This window comes from Triticum aestivum, chromosome 1B (genome assembly GCF_018294505.1).
Source record: "Triticum aestivum cultivar Chinese Spring chromosome 1B, IWGSC CS RefSeq v2.1, whole genome shotgun sequence".
In the NCBI taxonomy this organism is placed as follows: domain Eukaryota; kingdom Viridiplantae; phylum Streptophyta; class Magnoliopsida; order Poales; family Poaceae; genus Triticum; species Triticum aestivum.
In genome coordinates, this window is record NC_057795.1 from 616995655 (window position 1) to 617013697 (window position 18043).

Below are 18043 nucleotides of genomic sequence, written 5' to 3' on the forward strand. Positions count from 1 at the left end.
ATACAGAGAAACATGGGTGCCATGTTACTTCAAGCACCAATTCTTCCCTTTCTTGCAGTCAACTCAACACAGCGAGGGGTTCAACGCTGTCCTTAAGCGACATGTGAACCCACACAAGTCCATTTTGAACTTTGTGAGGCAATATCAGAAAATCCAAACACACATACTAGTCTGGGAGGGTTCAAAAGACTACAGGACTGGACATTTGCAGAGTGAAATGTGGTCATCTTACCCAATAGATAAGCGGGCATACGGATCGTATACTAGGGACTTGTACAAGAAGCTTAGTGATGAGTTTCAGTTGACTACGAGGTACAACATGCAACCGCATGGTGAAAACTTGTATGAGGTTTAGCCAAATCAAGAGTGGGTTGCCAAATATGGTTCTAGGGGCTATTTTGTCACAGTGGAAGCTAGTGTTGGAGACTACAGATGTGACTGCTGCAAGATTGAGAGGGGCGGCATGCTTTGCTGCCATATCTTGAAAGTTTTCGACCAACTTGGTGTTGATGAAATCTCAGTGCAGTATATACTTAGAAGATGGACACCTTTGGCAATTCCCAATGCACCCCCTGCTGTCGAAGCGCAACCCGATGAGATGCCACCATAGTCAAAGAAGGACCTCAGGCATGCAAATTTGATGATGGATTTTGGTAGACTTGCTCGGGTTGCTAGTGCATCAGATGCTACGACAGATATTGTAAAGAAACATATGCATGGTGCGCGTCATGAATCAAAAATCTCAACATGTCAAAGAAGAAGAAACCGGCAGCACCAACAAGTGGGCCCTCTAGTGATCCTCCACCATCAGCTGGTGCTTCTGCGCCACCACCGAGAAACACACAGGCAACTAGTAGCCATGCGGTGCATCCTGAAGGACCTGCACAAGCCCCTTCTGGACCTAGGCAGGAGGGACCTACTTCTGCGCCACCACCGAGTAACACTCAGGCAACTAGTGGCCCTACGGTGCGTCCTGACGAACCTGCACAAGCCCCTTCTGGACCTAGGCAGCAGCGACCTACTTCTGCACCGCGGAGAAAAAATGTAGCAACGCTAGCTGGTAACTCTATGAGTGAAGATGGACACCAACAAACAATGTTGAGGGCTGCAGCGATGCCCAGGGTGGCTATACCACTGCCCAGGGGCCCTCCAGCACAAAGCTGGTGGCCTGTACAGCAACTTTCAGGATATGTGCCACTGAACAGTGGAGCAGCACCGCAGCTTTTTAGGGGCTCAACAATGACAATGCCTGTGCAAGCACTAAGAGGAGCTGCGCCACAGCTTTTGATGGATACGACACTAGCAAGAGGGCCTACGCGACCTCCTATGTATCCTAGACCAGCAACCTACCCTGCACCACAACCTATGGGGGCTATACAACCACCACGGGGACCTAACGCAACAAACACAGAATATGTGACTAGTCCTAGACTGCCACCATCGCCTGCATCATCAGCAACCGTTGATGGTAGATATGGACAATGTCCAGGTTCTTCAACTACACAAGAAGAAAGTGGCAATGCAATTTCATCTCCTATTATGCAAGCTCCTAGTGGACATGCACACCAGCCACTCAGTATTGCATCTCGACATGCAGCTGTTGTGGCCGCGCAAGGTACTACGATGGTTGAACCACAGTTTGGAAGACCTACTACAACACGTGGCCATGCAATTCCTAGAGACCCTCCAAAATCAACTACAAAAGGTAGGGCAAAGTCAAAAAGAATTCAATCAGCACTTGAGCTGCATCCGAAGAGAAAGAACAAGTGCGGCTATTGTGGTTCTGTTAACCACAATGGTGCAAACTGCACGACCAGATTGGTGTGATGGTCACACAGTGACCAGATGGCTGAAAGATGTGTTGAATGGCATTGAGAACTATTGTGGGTCTGTATGTTTGAACATCCTAAGCTATTATTTCTGGTTTATGGTTTCTTGTGAGTAACTTGCCTCGCACTAGAATTTGAATTGCCTAGTTATGAGATTTGAGTTGCATGTTGTGTGCTTTGTATTGTCTGACAAAAAATGTAATACAGGCAATTTTCCGCCGCCCACACCCTTGCCCGCCCCATAGTGGTCTAAAACTTACATACATAAGATTCTGCAATGCTGAAGATGCAACAATCTCCTGGTTATGTAATGATCATACTATTTATCTTTCATGGGTTCTTCTGATTAACTTGCCTCACGTTAAAGCTTAAATTGCCTGTGTTATGCAATTGAGTTGCCTGCTCCAAGTTCTTATACAGGCAACTCCCCCAGGTGGTCCAAAATTCACAAACGCAAGAAAATTCGCATGCATTTACATGATGCAGTATGCGTGAGGGGAGAAAAAAACTGACCTATGCTAACTTGAGTATGGTTTTCCATGGGGCCTTGTTGTGCATGTTGTCAACCCACGTGTTGGTCGGTTGTTTCCTGATGCTTGGAATATCCTCAGCTGTGAATTTTGGAACAGCCCTTGCCTCCCAACTGTTTGCTAGCGTAAGAGCAAAAACACCACAGTCGAACCTGAACAAAAATTCAAAAAAAAACTTTCTCTAGTTAGCTAGTTTACTCTATGTAGTACTGTGCCACTTGTAAAAAACGGAACAAAAAAGCAGAGTTTAATGTAAAAAGTGGATGCTTACTCTGTTTTTTGTTTTGGAACGTCGATGTTGGTAAGCCCAAAGTCATCCAGCAAGACACGGGAGTTGGCGTAATGCTCTTCCCATAGAGCCCAAAAATTTGCAACCATTTTCCTTGCACAAACATCTAGAGACTTGTTCTGGAGCGTCCTTGCTACGTCTTGAGCTTGCATTGGTTTTCCTTGAAGAGGAAAGGGTGATGTTGCAATAGTAGTGTAAGTATTTCCCACAGTTTTTTAGAACCAAGGTATCAATCCAGTAGGAGGCTCCTCAAAAGTCCCACGCACCTACACAAACAAACAAAGAACTCGCAACCAATGCAATAAAGGGGTTGTCAATCCCTTCACGGCCACTGGCGAAAGTGAGATCTGATAGAGATAGTGTGATAAGATAAATATATTTTTGGTATTTTATAATATAGATGCAAAAAAGTAAAGATGCAAATAAAAGTAGATTGAAAGCTTATATGATAAAAGATAGACCCGGTGGGTGAACAAATTACTATCGAGCAATTGATAGAAAAGAGAATAATTATGAGATTATCTAGGCATGATCATATGTATAGGCATCACGTCCGCACCAAGTAGACCGACTCATGCCTGCATCTACTACTATTACTCCACACATCGACCGACTCCTGCCTGCATCTAGAGTGTTAAGTTCATAAAGAACAGAGTAATGCATTAAGAAAGATGACATGATGTAGAGGGATAAACTCAAGCAATATGATATAAACCCCATCTTTTTATCCTCGATGGCAACAATACAATACGTGCCTTGCTGCCCCTGCTGTCACTGTGAAAGGACACCGCAAGATTGAACCCAAAGCTAAGCACTTCTACCATGGCAAGAAAGATCAATCTAGTAGGCCAAACCAAACTGATAATTCGAAGAGACTTGCAAAGATAACTCAATCATACATAAAAGAATTCAGAGGAGATTCAAATATTTCTCTTAGAGAAACTTGATCATAAACCCACAATTCATCGGATCTCGACAAAGACACCGCAAAAAGAGTTTACATCGAATAGATCTCCACAAGAGAGGGGGAGAACATTGTATTGAGATCAAAAAAGAGAGAAGAAGCCATCTAGCTAATGACTATGGACCCGAAGGTCTGTGGTAAACTACTCACAACTCATCGGAGGGGCTATGGTGTTGATGTAGAAGCCCTCCATGGTCGATTCCCCCTTCGGTGGAGCGCCGACGAAGGCTCCAAGATGGGATCTCGTGGATACAGAAGGTTACGATGGTGGAAATTGGGTTTCGTTGGCTCCCTGGATGTTTTCGGGGTACGTAGGTATATATAGGAGGAAGGAGTACGTCAGTGGCCGTCTGTGGGGCCCAGGAGATAGGGGGCGCCCAGGAGGGCTGGGCGCGCCCTCCTGTCTCCTGGTCGCCTCGCAAGCTTCTTGACTTGCACTCCAAGTTCTCCGGATCTCGCTCGTTCCAAAAATCACGCTCCCGAAGGTTTCATTCCGTTTGGACTCCGTTTGATATTCCTTTTCTTCGACATACTGAAATAGGCAAAAAAACAACAATACGGGCTGGGCCTCCGGTTAGTAGGTTAGTCCCAAAAATGATATAAATGTGTAAAATAAAGCCCATAAACATCCAAAAGGGGTCATATAATAGCATGGAACAATCAAAAATTATAGATACGTTGGAGACGTATCAAGCATCCCCAAGCTTAATTCCTGCTCGTCCTCGAGTAGGTAAATGATAAAAACAAAAATTTTGATGTGGAATGCTACCTAGCATAATTCTCAATGTAATTTTCTTTATTGTGGTATGAATGTTCAGATCCAAATGATTCAAAATAAAAGTTCATATTGATAAAAGAAATAGTAACACTTCAAGCATACTAATCAAAGCAATCATGTCTTCTCAAAATAACATGACTAAAGAAAGTTCATCCCTACAAAATCATATAGTTAGGCTATGCTTCATTTTTGTCACACAAAGATGTTCCCAAATTCTACACCCCCGATGACAAGCCAAGCAATTGTTTCGTACTTAAATAATCTCAAACTTTTTCAACCTTCACGTAATACATGAGTGTGAGCCATGGATATAGCACTATGGGTGGAATAGAATATGATGATGGGGATTGTGTGGAGAAGACAAAAAAGGAGAAAGTCTCACATTGACAAGGATAATCAATGGGCTATGGAGATGCCCATCAATTGATGTCAACATGAGGAGTAGGGATTGCCATGCAACGGATGCACTAGAGCTATAAATGAATGCTCAACAAAAGAAAACTAGTGGGTGTGCATCCAACTTGCTTGCTCACGAAGACCTAGGGAATTTGTAGAAGCCCATCGTAGGAATATACAAGCCAAGTTCTATAATGAAAAGTTCCCACTAGGATATGAAAGTGGCAACATATGAGACTCTCTATATATGAAAAACATGGTGCGACTTTGAAGCACACTATATGAGACTCACTACATGAAGAACAAGGTGCTACTTTGAAGCACAAGTGTGGAAAAATAGATAGTAACATTGCCCCTTTTTATTTATTTTCTTTTTTTTCTTTTTCTTTTTTTCTTTTTTTTCTTTTTTTTCTTTTGGCCTTTCTTTTTTTTCCTTTTTGGGCAATTCTCTAATAATGATGATCGTCACACTTCATTGATTACAACATATGAATTACAACTTGAAACTAGAACAAGATATGACTCTATATGAATGCCTCCGGCGGTGTACCGGGATGGTGCAATGAATCAAGAGTGACATGTATGAAAAATTATGCATGGTGGCTTTGCCACAAATACGATGTCAACTACATGATCATGCAATGGCAATATGACAAAAGTAATGTATGTCATGATGATGATGAACGGAACGGTGGAAAGTTGCATGGCAATATATCTCGGAATGGCTATGGAAATGCCATAATAGGTAGGTATGGTGGCTGTTTTGAGGAAGATATAAGGAGGTTTATGTGTGATAGAGTGTATCATATCACGGGGTTTGGATGCATCGGCGAAGTTTGCACCAACTCTCAAGGTGAGAAAGGGCAATGCACGGTACCGAAGAGGCTAGCAATGATGGAAAGGTAAAAGTGCGTATAATCCATGGACTCAACATTAGTCAAAAGAACTCATATACTTATTGCAAAAATTTAGAAGTCATCAAAAATCAAGAACTACGTGCATGCTCGTAGAGGGATAGATTGGTAGGAAAAGACCATCGCTCGTCCCCGACCGCCACTCATAAGGATGCACAAGCCAGGTACACTTCATGTTTCAAATTTGTTCACAACTTTAACCATACGTGCATGCTACGGACTTGCTAACTTCAACACAAGAATTCTTTAAATTCATAATCACCCAACTAGCATGACTTTAATATCACTACCTCCATATCTCAAAACAATTATCAAGTACCAAATTGATCATAGTATCCAATTCACTTCCTATGGTAGTTTTTATTATACCCAACTTGGATGCCTACCATTCTAGGACCAATTTTATAACCATAGAAAATACCATGCTGTTCTAAAAGACTCTTAAAATAATATAAGTGAAGCATGAGAGACTAGCAATTTCTACAAAATTAAGCCACCGTCGTGCCCTAAAAGATATAAGTGAAGCACTAGAGCAAAAACTATCAAGCTCAAAAGATATAAGTGAAGCACATAGCATATTCTAGCACAATCAAATCAAGTAGGCTTCTCCCAAAAGGGTGTGTACAGCAAGGATGATTGTGTTAAACTAAAAATCAAAGACTAATATAATACATGACGCTCCAAGCAAAACACATATCATGTGGCGAATAAAAATATAGCTCCACGTAAAGTTACCAATGAACGAAGACAAAAGAGGGGATGCCTTCCCGGGGCATTCCCTAGCTTAGGCTTTTGGCTATCCTTGAATATCTTGGGGTTCCATGGGAATACCCAAGCTTAGGCTCATGCCACTCCTTATTCCATAGTCCATCAAAGCTTTACCCAAAACTTGAAAACTTCACAACACAAAACTCAACAGGAAATCTTATAAGCTCCGTTAGTGAAAGAAAACAAAACCACCACATAATATACTGTAATGAACTCATTATTTATTTATTTTGGTGTTAAACATACTGTATTCCAACTTCTCTATGGTTTATAAACTATTTTACTAGCCATAGATGCATCAAAATAAGCAAATAACACACGAAAAACAGAATCTGTCAAAAACAGAACAGTCTGTAGCAATCTGTAACTAACGCAAACTTATGGAACTCTAAAAATCCTACCAAAATAGGAAGTCCTGGAAACTTTGTCTATTGATCATCAGCAAAAAGAATCAATGCAAAATCACGTTTCTGTGATTTAACAAAACTAATTCCGTGCGTGCCAAGTTTCTGCTTTTCAGCATAATCAAATCAACTATCATCATAGGTTATCCTATAGGTTCTACTTGGCACAAACACTAATTAAAAGATAAAAATACATCTAAACAGAAGGTAGATGCAAAATTTATTACTAAACAGAAACAAAAACAAAAAACAGAAATAAAATTGGGTTGCCTCCCAACTAGCGCTATCGTTTAACGCCCCTAGCTAGGCATAAAAGCGAAGATAGATCTAAGTAGTGCCATCTTTGATTTTCAGTTTTTTTAGCGGAGTCATGCTCGAATCCAGGAGGTTCTTTACGTTTCCCTTCATACTCGGAAATTTTTATATCTAAATAATCCAACCGCTTATTGCAAAGAGTAATCAACATATTCATGCAGTGAAGATTTCCGCTAACACTTTTAAGAGGCTCAAGAGATCTTTGTAAAAAAATTGGTACTTCGCAAATCTTTCCAAACACTTATGTTTCTTCTTGGGTAGGATGTGATCCTCCCTTTTGAGGTAGTGTTTCCACTATTCCCTCTATAATTTCATGAGTTGTCTATGCGTCATATTTAACCCAACATAAAAATTGCGAAGGAGAATTCTAAAGTTCACCTCTAGGGTGCATTTGCGATAAGATTCCATCATCCTGTACCAAGCATCTTTTAAGTTTTCTCCTTGCCTTTGCTTGAAGTGAAGAACTTCAAACTCGGGAGACATAGGAGCGGATAAGGAACTAGACATAACGACGAGCAAACAAAAGGCAAGCGAAAAAGAGAGGAGAAGATTGGGAAAGAGAGGGCAAATAAAACGGTAAGGGTGAAGTGGGGGAGAGGAAAACAAGAGGCAAATGGCGAATAATTTAAATGCGAGGGAGTTGAGTTTGTGATGGGTACTTGGTATGTCTTGACTTGAGCGAAGACCTCCCCGGCAACGGCGCCAGAAATCCTTCTTGCTACATCTTGAGCTTGCGTTAGTTTTCCTTGAAGAGGAAAGGGTGATGTAGCAATAGTAGCGTAAGTATTTCCCTCAGTTTTTGAGAACCAAGGTATCAATCCAGTAGGAGGCTCCTCAAAAGTCCCACGCACCTACACAAACAAACAAAGAACTCACAACCAACGCAATAAAGGGGTTGTCAATCCCTTCACGGCCACTTGCGAATGTGAGATCTGATAGAGATAGTGTGATAAGATAAATATATTTTTTGTATTCTATAATATAGATGCAAAAAAGTAAAGATGCAAATAAAAGTAGATTGAAAGCATGTATGATAAAAGATAGACCCGGGGGCCATAGGTTTCACTAGTGGCTTCTCTCAAGATAGCATAAGTATTATGATGGGTGAACAAATTACTGTCGAGCAATTAATAGAAAAGCGAATAATTATGAGATTATCTAGGCATGATCATATATATAGGCATCACGTCCGCAACAAGTAGACCGACTCCTGCCTGCATCTACTACTATTACTCCACACATCGACCGACTCCTGCCTGCATCTAGAGTATTAAGTTCATAAAGAACAGAGTAACGCATTAAGAAAGATGGCATGATGTAGAGGGATAAACTCAAGCAATATGATATAAACCCCATCTTTTTATCCTCGATGGCAACAATACAATACGTGCCTTGCTTCCCCTGCTGTCACTAGGAAAGGACACCGCAAGATTGAACCCAAAGCTAAGCACTTCTCCCATGGCAAGAAAGATCAATCTAGTAGGCCAAACCAAACTGATAATTCGAAGAGACTTGCAAAGATATCTCAATCATACATAAAAGAATTCAGAGGAGATTCAAATATTTCTCATAGATAAACTTGATCATAAACCCACAATTCATCGAATCTCGACAAACATGCCGCAAAAAGAGTTTACATCGAATAGATCTCCACAAGAGAGGGGGAGAACATTTTATTGAGATCCAAAAAGAGAGAAGAAGCCATCTAGCTAATAACTATGGACCCGAAGGTCTGTGGTAAACTACTCACAACTCATCGGAGGGGCTATGGTGTTGATGTAGAAGCCCTCCGTGGTTGATTCCCCCTCCGGCGGAGCGCCAGCGATGGCTCCAAGATGGGATCTCGCGGATACAGAAGGTTACGGTGGTGGAAATTGTGTTTCGTTGGCTCCCTGGGTGTTTTAGGGGTACGTAGGTATATATAGGAGGAAGGAGTACGTCGGTGGCCGTTTGAGGGGCCCAGGAGATAGGGGGCACGCCCAGGAGGGGTGGGCGCACCCTCCTGTGTCCTGGCCGCCTCGCAAGCTTCTTGACTAGCACTCCAAGTTCTCCGGATCACGTTCGTTCCAAAAATCACGCTCCCGAAGGTTTCATTCCGTTTGGAGTCTGTTTGATATTCCTTTTCTTCGAAATACTGAAATAGGCAAACAAACAGCAATACGGGCTGGGCCTCCGGTTAGTAGGTTTGTCCGAAAAATGATATAAATGTGTAAAATAAAGCCTATAAACATCCAAAAGGGGTAATATAATAGCATGGAACAATCAAAAATTATAGATACGTTGGAGACGTATCAGTCCTCCAAGAATCAAGAGCCTCAAAATGTTGATCCCTTATGTTCACATTAAAAATCCAGTAATGATTGCGTGTAACTGGCTTTGTCTTGTCGACGTTCTCTAAAACTGGGAACATAATTAGTTAGAAAAAACAAATGGGGTTAGTAAAAAAATAAAACCATGCTAGATCCTGGATGTAAGCAACTTTTTCTGTGTGCTCTCACAAATTAAGACATGGACTGAAGAAGCAAAGATGCACATGCAAGTTATGTACTTATGTGAGTAACTTGCCAAAAAAATAGAAGTGGCATAGGCAAGTTATGCACTTATGTAAGCAACCTGCCAAAAAATGCACAGGCAAGTTATGCAATTATATAAGCAACTTGCCAGAGAAAGCAATTCATGAGTTGTGGTCAACTTGCCCCCCTAAGAATATTTATATTTGTGTGAGCAAGATTTTAGCAGAAAAAGTGATATATAAAAATTGCATTGGTAAAAAATAAAGAAACCATTAACTTACCATGTCTTTACGGTCCAAGCGATTACTCTGAACAAGGAAATGAGCTCCTTGTCGTTCAATTCCATGTTTTGCATCTGAACTTGGTGGAAAAAGAATACGGACATGACCATGACCTCTTATGAAAAAAATAAAAAGAAAGAATCGCAAAACTACACTATTAACTGCTTCGCGTTTTCTTACCGAGAACCTAAGGGGCATCACGAGCTTCTTTGAGTCTGGTGGCAAGTTTATCATTATAGACTCTATACCAACTTCCATTACATGGCTCAACACAAAACCTTCCTTCTTCATTGAGTTTGCAAGCTCCCTGACTGTGACAAAGTATTTGCCATATTCAATTATCCTTGGGCTGCATGAAAAAAAAGAGGCATTCAGCTCACAAATCCTTCCATAACTTGCCTACCACCATTCAACTCAGGGAAACACATGGGGGGAGCATGGTCATATGAAGGGGAAAATATTTCAATAAGCATTTCACACTAAGCCAAGTTGTCTGATTCTATAAATGGATTGCTTGTAAAAACAGTTTGAATTGCCTGGATAACATGATAGACCTTGCCTGGGAAAAAGTGCACTGTGCAAAGGCTGACAAAAGAAATGCAATGATATATTGTCATACCTGGTATCTAGATCTGGTGATGCTTCTTCATTAATTCTCCCATGCAAGATAACCGATGCATACAATCTATTTGCTTCAGGTTTGGACATGTACACTTTCTTCTCATTATAGTCAATGAATGGGGACCTCCTGCAAGGAGGTGGCTTGATAATCCTCTCAAATTGATGTGGATGCATCTCTCCTGAGCTACTGCTGCTATAAATCTTGTTGCCTGATCCCACTTCTCCTTGGTTGGAACTTTTTTCAGGTGTTTGGTACGCATTTGGTGACGAGATTCCAACTCAACAGCTTGCGTCAAACTTACTTGTCTTTCCTTCTGCTTGTGCACACGGTTCATCTATGCCTTCAAGGTCCAACAGATAATCGTCATTGATTATTTCAATGATTGGCTGGGTATGTACTGGAAGTTCCTTGAACTCATGCTCAACAAATGTGCTTGACCCAACATGTTGATGTGCTCTGTTGTGTGTAGATCCTGTGGGCAAATCATCTATGCCTAGATCGAAACTTGTTGCTAGGCAGTAGTCTCTGTAAAAATAATTTGATCTTTTAGTGTCCCTTTGCTCAAAATGTTGTTTATCTTTATTCGCTGAGGTGTGATTTGTGGAGTTGGATTGGGGATTCCTGCTGTTTGGATCAACACACCTTGCAAACAGCTCACTCACATCTAGAACATTGATTTCTAGTGCATTGGTTGCCTTCCCACTAACACGCATGAATTCATGGTACCGCTCCTCCACATCAGAGAAATGGGAAGTGTTCCCCTGGGTAGTTGCTTCTATTACTTCTGGAACCCTTGTGGCCTTAGATTGGGCAAGCACAGTTGAGCAGTTAGGCAATTTCCCTAGGGCTATTAGCAACTTTTGTTCCGGACTTTTTCCCATGGTTACTGTCGTGGAATTGTCATGTCAGATGTCCTAGTGAAAGGACTTAGTCATGGAGCCATCGCAACTAGGAAGCTTAAAGGGGTTAATCGGGACAAAGGACACAAGATTTATACTGGTTCGTTCCCTTACGGTGAAGGTAAAAGCCTACGATCCAGTTTTGAGTGGGATTGCTTATGACTTGATAACTAGGGAGTGGAATCACTTGACCTAGCTCTCGATCTGATATTACTTGCCCGGAACCGCCGCCGGGTCGTCCCTTTATATACAGAGGTCGACGCCCAGCGTCTCACAGAGTCCCGGTCGGCTCATAAACAGTGTCCGGCTCGGTCTCTTAACTATTCTTGCCTTACAATACAAGTCAAGTACTTATGGCGGTTTATCACTACGGGCCTTAAGTCGCCTCTGGGCTTTGGGCCCTTAACTGGACCGCCATCTTCAACCTTGGTCTTGGGCTTCAAGAATACTTGTAGGTATAACCTGGCCCCTCCTGGGCGGGTCATACCAATAGTTATATCCCCAAAATTAGGCCCTAGATTGATTCGGACTGGTTCATGTCAATCTTCAACACTGAAGAAAAAATCTTCTGCTCTTTACTTATGTAATTTTCGTAACCAACCATGACATCATCCTCTGGATTTGTGGTCACCCGCCATGACATCACCTGCCATAAATGCACGTTTTGTTCAATGTATCCCAATGGATCTTTATCTTGATGACCATCCCAAAAATTGAGGCGTCCTTGTAGTTGGATAACTTATGTTTTCGGCCTCCTTGTTTTTCTCGCTCTTTTAGTGGTCCTTCCATATAAATAGACCTGACCAGGTCTTTCTTCATTCTTCCCTTTCCTCGTCTTCTTCCTCTCGCCCCCTGCTGTCGCTCGAGCTCCGCCGCTGCCGTAGTGCATCTTCATCTCTGTCGACTTTGGCAATCAACCTGAATCCGTCCAGAGAACGGCGGCGCCCCTCCGCAACAGATCTACCACTGTAATTTTTTCCCTTTATGCATCTTAGATCCATGCTAGGGTTAGCGAGCTCCTCTGTACAGTTTGTAGTTCATCTTAGTTCTTTGTGTTTCTTCTGCCGTGGCTTCTTTTGATCCAATAGTAGCATAGATCTCATGTGTTACTTGTTCCGCATCCATTTTAGGCATTAGCAGATCCTCTTTATTTGTAAAGAATCCTCATTAGAATGCATGAACTCCTATGTTGGGGATATAACTACTGAGTATAAACCGCCCAGAAGGGGCCGGTTTATACTCATCCATATTGAAGCCCATGAAGAAAAGGAGTATGGCACTCAGTCATTGAAGCTTAGAGGACCAAAGCCCAAAGATGGTTTAGAGCCCATAAAAGAAAACCGGCATGAGATGTGTAAACTTGTGTTCTAAGTTAGGAAAGGTAGAAACTGAGCTGGACACGTGTATGAGCCGGCCTCGGGATTCTGTAAACCGCCGGGCGTCAACCTGTGTATATAAAGGGACGACCCAGTGGCGGTTCAGGGACAAGAAACAACAACTCGAGAGATAGGTAAAGCGGATTTGCTTCCTGCTCATCGAGACCCATCAATTCCACCACAATTGGATCGTAGGCTTTTACCTTCACCGCAAGGGGCCGAACCAGTATAAACTCCGTGTGTCCTTTTTCCGGTTTAACCCCTTTTTTCTAATCTTGTTGCGATGGCTCCATGACTAAGTCCTCTTACTAGGATATCTGACGTGTTAATTCCACGATAGTTGGCGCCCACCGTGGGGCTATCGCACGATGGTTTCGAGTTCTTAAAGGGAAACTTTGAACTCAAGGGATACACGGTTGGCCGGATGACTAAGAGTCGTCGCGGCAAGCTCTACATCGACGACGCAAGATGGGGCCCCGATGCCGGCTCAATTGAGTACGGGTACTGGGTCCCCTTTGGCGGAATTCACGTTTTCATTGGCAAGATCGGCGAATCGGGCCCTGAGCCGAACATCTCCACCGACCTCGTCGAGACGGTTCAGCGTGCGAGTCCTGCCTGGGTTCAGCCTGCCATGAAGCATGCGTTCATAGGATTCATCCATGGTGCGGAATCTGAACTGGTGTGCGACGGTGAGACGGTCGTCTACTCAGATGGCGAGTCATCCACTAGCGAAACCGAGTCGCTGTACCAACTGCAAGAAGGCCAGATTGGGGGATGTCCCGATGGCGATAGTATTCTGGACCCCTTTGAACCGCCGAACCGAGTTGCAATCTTCATGGCCGGTACACAGCCCACATTGCAATCTTCATCTGCAACGGCAATGATTTCCTGATCGGCAGCCGGGGCAGGAGGCCCTGCGCGCCGGCCGGCTCAAGTTCTTTCCGGTTTATTGGATGCTTGGACTGCATTGTTGACCGCGACAGTTACCCCGGAGACTCAGGATCAGCATAACACGGAGGTTACAAAGCTGAGGGATCAAACAACTTCAGGCCAAGGAGGACTTGGTGGCTGAGGAAGCCAGGATGACTGAAGAACGGGACACTTTAGATGCCCAGTCACAGCAGATCCAGGCGCAGAATTACCGGCTTATGTTGGATCAGAACGCGTCAAACGAAGTACTGAGGAGGAGGCACCGATCTCGTCTGCCGTCAGTTTATGAAGGAATGAATCTCTTCAATACACCGAGGGCCGGGCCAAGTGATCCGGCAGTAGTGAACCGGACCGGGGCACCTGGGACCGGAGCTCCGGGTCAGCCACGAGTGATGGACCCGCCTCGACGGATGGATAACCCACCGCAATACGTACCAATGCCACCGGGTCACTTCTCTAGCCCTTTGGATAACATGATTACTGCAGCGTCTCGTTTGGCAGCGATCCCAATGGAGGGCAAGTCACTGGCGGCGGTTGAAATGTGACGGGCCAGGGATCTTCTTCAAACCGCCATGGTGCAACAGCAGGCTTACTCATATAGTCGGGACAGAATACATTCAACCCCTCGTCCGAGCAAGAGTTACAGCAGGTACATTGACGAACCGGCTGTGTCAAGCAGTGCGCGGCACCGTGAGGACCCTCGAGGGCCTAATCCGACACGCGGTGGTATGAATGCTCAGGATGTGGTAAACAATGGCAGAGCACGACGAGAGGCAGAGTTAGCGGCGCAGTTGGCAGCGCAGTACCCGAATCATCAACCCGCTCCAGTTCAACTGGCGGCATCAGTTGAACATGGATTGGCTTTTAGCTCTTGGGGAGTACCGTGCCTCACCCCAGCTCTGCGTAATGTGCGGCTACCCAAGGATTTCAAGGGTCTGTGTAAAGTGCCTAATTACACCGCCGATGTACCCCCTGAGTCATGGGTTGAGAGTTATGAGATGGCAATGGAGATGCTGGATGTGGATGAAGCAGCGTGTGTGAAATACTTCACCATGATGTTAGACGGAACGGCTCACACCTGGTTAAAGAGGCTGCCCGTTAATTCGATCAGTTCATGGGACGAGTTGAAGGCCCGGTTTATAGCAAACTTCAAGGATACATGCAAACAACCCATGTGGATTGTGCATCTGGATGCTTGTGTCCAAGGAGAGAACGAATCAATGACTCATTGGGTGTGCCGGGTTTTGGAAATCATGCATTCGTTGGACCGCATCAATGCTGGTTCGTCAATTATAACATTGGAGGGCAATTGCCGGTTTAAGTCGCTGAAGATGAAATTGGGATGGCTCAAGCGTCACTTTAATGACATGGGAACGCTCATGGCAACTTTGGTTAAGTATGCCGATTCTGATAATACCAAGGTTCCCGAGTCTGACGAAGAGAAGCCGGAGAAGGGAAAGAAGAATGCCGGCACAAAAGGACAGCATAACCAGGCTGGCCATGGGAATAACGGTAAGTGCAAGGTAGACAATAATTCTGATTTTGTGGCTAACACCAATGTTCAAGGCAATAATCAGCATCGTAAGGGTAAACCGCCCCCGCAGGGCGGAGGATCACGGATGAATCTGGAGCATCTGTTGAACCAGCCTTGCCCAAAGCACGGGACGCAAGATAAACCGGCTACGCATTTATGGAAGGATTGCTTCATTATGCGAGAGTTAAAAAATTCAGATCTCTTCCGGTATGATCATGGACCGTCCGGAGGTTCAGGACCCGGGTTTCACGAGCCGGGTTATGGTGGAGGTAACTCTGGTTCAGGTTTTTAGGGTAACCAGGGTGGACAGGGAAATCAAGGCAATCGGGGCAACCAAGGTGGTTATAATCACCAAGGGAATCAGCAACAGCAGTAGTCGGGTTATCAGAGCAACCCGAAGCAGTTAAATGGGGGACAGTATCACGTCTTCACTACTAGTCTGTGCAAGCGCGATCAGAAGCTCCATAAAAGGGCAGTGAACTCTGTTGAACCGGCGGTGCCCCGTTATCTGCACTGATCTGAACAGCCTATTGTGTGGAGTCGGGAGGATCATCTGCCCCGGGTTGATAATCCTGGTCATCTAGCATTGGTGGTTGCACCGCAAGTTGGAGGTTATAAATTCACCAAAGTGCTCATGGATGGAGGGAGCAGTATCAACATCTTGTATTATGAAATCTTCCGGTGTATGGGGTTAACAGATAAGAATCTTAAACTGTCAAACACCAATTTTCACGGTGTGGTACCTGGTAAATCAGCTTACCCGGTCGGTAAGATAGTTCTGGAGGTGGTTTTTGGAGATGATCATGCTTCAAGGTCCGAGACATTGACCTTTGAAGTGGTTAAAATCATAAGTCCGTACCATGCCCTGTTTGGACGGCCGGTTTATGCTAAATTCATGGCAAGGCCGTGTTATGTTTATCTGCAGCTCAAGATGCCGGGTCATAAAGGGTACCATTATGGTTCATGGTAGCCGCAAGATTGCTCTGGAGTGCGAGGAAGGTGATGCGGCTTATGCTGAGTTGGTTTGCGCGACGGAGGAGTTGAAGTTCTATAAGGACAATGTTGATCCGGCAGATATGACTTCTTTGAAGAAGCCCACTACAGAGCATGATCCGGCTTTGAAGTTTAAATCGGTTGATGAGACTAAGTTGGTTGATTTTGTTCCTAGTGATTCATCCAAGCAGTTCAGCATCAGCATTAACTTGGATCCGAAATAGGAAAGCGCGCTCATCGAGTTCATCTGTGAGAACCGGACATCTTTACATGGAAACCTTCTAACATGCCAGGTGTACCGAGGGAACTCGCTGAGCACACTCTTAATATTGATCTGAAGTTCAAACCGGTCAAACAGTTCTTCGCTGCTTTAACGAAGAGAGGCGTAAGGCCATTGGTGAAGAGGTAGCCCGGCTATTGGCGGCAGGGTTTATTGTGGAGGTGTTTCACCCTGAATGGTTGGCTAACCCAGAGTTGGTACTTAAGAAGAATGGCACTTGGCGTATGTGCGTGGACTACACAGATTTGAACAAAGCTTGCCCAGTTGATCCCTTTGCCCTTCCTCGTATTGATCAAATCATTGATGCTACGACAGGTCGTGAGCGTTTGAGTTTTCTGGATGCTTATTCGGGTTACCATCAGATCAAAATGGCAGTCAAGGACTAGGAGAAGACAACTTTTATAACTCCTTTTGGAGCCTTCTGTTATGTATCTATGCCTTTTGGGCTCAAGAGTGCTCAGGTGACTTATCAGCGGTGTGTGCAGAATTGCCTTCATAATCAGATTGGGTCCAATGTTCATGCTTATGTGGATGATATCATGGTGAAATCCAGGAAAGCAGAGACACTCATAACTGACTTGCAGGAAACTTTTGATAATCTGAGGGTTTATAAGATGATGCTTAATCTGGCTAAGTGTGTTTTTGGTGTACCGGCTGGTAAGCTCTTGGGTTTTTTGGTGTCCAACAGGGGCATTGAGACTAATCCGGAAAAGATCAAGGCTATCACGTGCCTGGCTAAACCGTCGTGTATCAATGACGTTCAAAGACTGGCAGGTCAGATTGCAGCATTGAGCCGGTTTATCAGCCGGTTGGGGGAGAAGGCAATCCCGCTTTATCAGATGATGAAGAAAACGGACAACTTCGTTTGGAGTGATGCTGCTGATGCGGCGTTTGAGGATTTGAAGAAGCAGTTGGACGAACCGCCCATCCTTGCTGCCCCCATTGATAAGGAACCATTGATGTTATATGTGGCTGCTAATGCCCGGGCTGTCAGCGTGGCTATTGTGGTGGAGCGCAAGGAGGCTGGTAAGGAATATCCAGTTCAACGGCTGGTTTATTATATCAGTGAGGTTCTTATTAAGTCCAAACAGAGATATCCTTATTGGCAGAAGCTGGTTTATGGAGTGTTTATGGCAAGCCGGAAGCTTAAGCAATACTTTCAAGGCCGTCCCATCACTGTGGTCAATTCTGCTCCATTGGGAGACATCATTCAAAACAAGGAGGCAACTGGCCGGGTTGCTAAATGGGCTATTGAGCTTGGGCCCCACGGGTCGAAATACATGCCTCACACTGCTATCAAGTCCCAAGAGCTCGTAGACTTCATCAACGACTGGACAGAGTTGCAAGCACTAGAGGATAAACCGGATAACACATACTGGACTATTCACTTTGATGGATCCAGGCAATTGGAGGGCTCAGGGGCTGGAG